At 43.3% G+C, this 3,626-nt stretch overlaps 1 protein-coding gene across 1 annotated transcript in view; it reads left to right on the top strand.

The window, feature by feature from the left end:
- Positions 1-3,626, top strand: part of Prpf8 (pre-mRNA processing factor 8) — a 45,577-nt gene that overhangs the window by 4,100 nt on the left and 37,851 nt on the right. The window lies entirely within an intron of this gene.

The raw sequence follows: 3,626 nt of genomic DNA, 5'->3' as shown, positions 1-3,626 counted from the left end.
GCCTTGAGCTGAAGAGCTGAGGGACCCAGAGCTCAGGTCCCACAACCGACAAAAAGGAAGAAGAAAAAAACATTTTATGCTCTGAGAATATTATCCTTATTATATATATATATATATATATATATAAATTGATTTGCAAATAATCATCTCTCTCTTCTCTTCTTCTCCCCCCATCTTTCTCTCTCTCTCTTTCTCTCTCTTTTTGCCAGTCCTGGGGCTTGAACTCAGGGCCTAGGCACTGTTCCTGAGCTTCTTTTGCTCCAAGCTAGCACTCTACCACTTGAGTCATAGAACCACTTCTGGCTTTTTCTATTTATGTGATACTGAGGAATCCAACCCAGGGCCTCCTGCATGCAAGGCAAGTACTCTACCACTGAGCCACCTTCCAGCCCTCACATCAATCTCTTCTGTGATTACTTATTTTATTTTATTTTTGGTTGGTTGTGGGGCCTGAATTCTGGGCCTAGGCACTGTCCCTCAGCTCTTCAGCTCAAGAATAGTGCTCTACCACTTGAGCCACAGCACCAATTTTCTGCTTATATGGTACTAAGGAATGAACCTCATGCATGCAAGGCAAGCTCTCTACCACTGAGCCATCTTCCTACCCATTGTGTAATTTTTTTGAGTCACTTTTCCCAGTTCCAATGGTTACTTGGTTTATAATACAATGCTAGAGTGTGGAGGCTTTGCCTTGGAGGAAGATTTTTCTCTTAGCACTTTCTCGGAAGTGGCTCAAGTGGTAGAGCACTCGCCTTGAGCTGAAGAGCTGAGAGACAGCGCTCAGGCCCAGAGTTCAAGCCCAAGACCGACAAAAAAGAAAAAAGAAACCCTCATCATTAGCACTTTCTCTTTTTTGACCTACAAAACTCTAAGTTGTCTTAAGATCCTCTACTATCAAAAAACAAACCTAGGGCTGGGAATGTAGCTTAGTGGTAGAGTGCTGGCCTAGCATGCATGAAGCCCTGGGTTCAATTCTTCAGTAGCACATAAACAGAAAAAGCTGGAAATGGTGCTGTAGCTCAAGTAGTAGAGTGGTAGCCTTGAGCAAAAGAAGCTCAGGGACAGTGCCCAGGCCCTGAGTTCAAGCCCCAGGACTGGCAAAACAAAACAAAACAAAAAACAGTCAAACAGAGGTGGCTTACATTCCCCTATCTTCCTCTATTCTCTTCTCTCTTTGTAGTGCTGGATATTAAACACAGGACCTCCTACATGCTAAGAATATGCTTTTATTATTTAGCATACTTCCAGCCCCAACAGCTCCATTTTTGTCAATATGGGGATTTTTCCTTAGAACAGAGCCCTTCTCCCACTGTTACAATGGGAATGTGACCTAGACTTAGTCATAGAAGGCCATATCTCTTTTGAATTGAGATCAGGACATAGGAAAAGACTATACACTTTGACTTCTGCTAAGACTTTTGGAGAATGTTTGCTCAACGTGTGCTGACCTTGCTGTCAGGATGTAAAAGAGCATAAAAACAACCCAGAAAAAGAGAATTCAGAAGCTGTGGAGACAGATTTCTAGCATTGTCTGAAGATCTAGATCAAACCAAATTGTGATTTTAATTGAGTAAGTGGGACTAGAATCGACTGGAGTGTGGTCTATAAAACAATTATATGAATAAAAAAAGAATGCTAGGCATGGTGCTATATGCCTGTAATCCTAGCATTTGGGAGGCAAGACAGGAAGATCATTTATTTTAGTTCAGCCTGAGTGACAAAGTGAAACTCTGTTTCAAAAAGGAGGAGGGGGAGGAGGGAGAAGAGGAGAAAGAAGAAAAGGGAGAAGGAAGAGAAGGAGAAGAGGGTAGAGGAACTCTGCAAAATGAAAGTTCAATTCATGAAAAAACATTCTTAAGTGGGTATGAATGGAGTTTCCCTCCGCCATAGTGAGTCCTGACTGACACATCTCCTTCAGGTTTATCCAGTTTCATAATTTCATTTTGTGTAGAATTGAAGCCCAGAGAAGGTAAATGACTTAATCCTGCACATCCAGGTGTTGTGCAGCACAACCAAAATTATAATCCATGTCTTTTTATTTGCTGTAAGACTTTCTTTTTTTTCATTAATAAGTTTTTTTTATTGTGAAAATACAGAGGTGTATAATTGCATGAGCAAGGTAATGAGTACATTTCTTATCAAGCATTGTAGCCTCCTCCTTTGTTTCCCCTTACTATCCCTGCCCTCCCATCCCCCCCTTATAGAACCTTTTTCTTTTTTATTTTTTGGTCGGTTGTGAGGCTTGAACTCTGGGCTTGGGCGCTGTCCCTGTGCTCTTCAGCTCAAGGTGAGCACTCTACCACTTGAGCCACAGCGCCACTTCCAGTTTTCTAGTGGTTTACTGGAGATAATAGTCTCACAGAGTTTCCTGCCCGGGCTGGCTTTGAACTTTGATCCTCAGATCTCAGCCTCCTGAGTAGCTAGGATTACAGGCGTGAGCCACCGGCGCCCTGCTTAGAGCCTCTTTCTTTACCGAAAGGTTGCAGAGTAGAGAAACTTCAAAGTGGAAAGAGCCTGCTAACAACTAATGATCAATCACATCAGATAAATTGACTCTGAAGTGATACTTATAAGTCAGGATGCTTCCTTCTGTTTGAAAGCCAGACTTCTATTCACAAGGTATTGATTTCTTCACTTGTGAAAAATGCAGTAACTATACAGGGCAGAACTGCATTTCATCTTGTAGACGTGAAACCACTTAAGCCGATGCAATGCTTTGGAGCAGCACCTGCCTCTATCAGAAGCCAGGATTTTACTCAGCATGCCTGCAGGTCCTGGGAGATATTTCTACAGAGATACGGATGCAAGTCATGTGGATTTAGGAGTGGATTTAGGCCCTAGTGGCTCACATCTATAATCCTAGCTACTCAGGAGGCTGAGATCTGAGGATCATGGTTCACAGCCAGCCCAGGAAGGAAAGTATGTGAGACTCTTATCTCCAATTAACCAACAAATAAGGCAGAAGTGAAGCTGTGGCTCAGGTGGTACAGTGCTAGCCTTGAGTCTTGAGCAAAAAAGCTAAGGGATAGTACATAAGTCCTGAATTCAAGCCCCAGTAGTAGTGCATGTTTGGGCACACGTGTGCACATACAGACAGACAGAAGTAGTTCATTTGTGTGGTACAATGTGTATGGTTCCCTGGAAAGGGCTCTCTGCTTACCACCATCAAAACACAGACACTTGGATAGCCTCTGACATTCCAGGGATATTAAGTCATTTCTCAGGGTGAAGCTTTGCTCTCCTATGCCTTCCCATGCCTTTGAGAGACTTCCTTCATCTCCTTGACCTTCACTGGTTAACATTGCTAATCCTGGGTACCAAGAGATTTTCATGGTGGCTCTCTGTCTCAGATCCTGAGCCAGCTCATTGAAAGAGAATAGAGATGCCTGCAGAGCTTGAGTGTCACAAATACACTGCCACCCAACTAGTCACCTGCTCCTGTTAGCACTTTTCCAACTATCATTTCCCTCAGTTCCTACCATTTCTTCCCCAATACCAACTTGGATCCTCCTGGCAGGATCCAAGTGCCCCATAACAATACCATAGCCATCAGGAAGGAGTACTGGGGAGATGGTTGAGAGAAACAAAGGCACAATCCAAGGCAGCTGTAGCAGCATTTCCTTGAA

The sequence above is a fragment of the Dipodomys ordii genome, unplaced genomic scaffold (genome assembly GCF_000151885.1).
Source record: "Dipodomys ordii isolate 6190 unplaced genomic scaffold, Dord_2.0 Scaffold31, whole genome shotgun sequence".
NCBI classification, from domain to species: Eukaryota; Metazoa; Chordata; class Mammalia; order Rodentia; family Heteromyidae; genus Dipodomys; species Dipodomys ordii.
The sequence above is the reverse complement of the archived record's forward strand: the minus strand, read 5'-3'. Positions and strand labels throughout refer to the sequence as shown.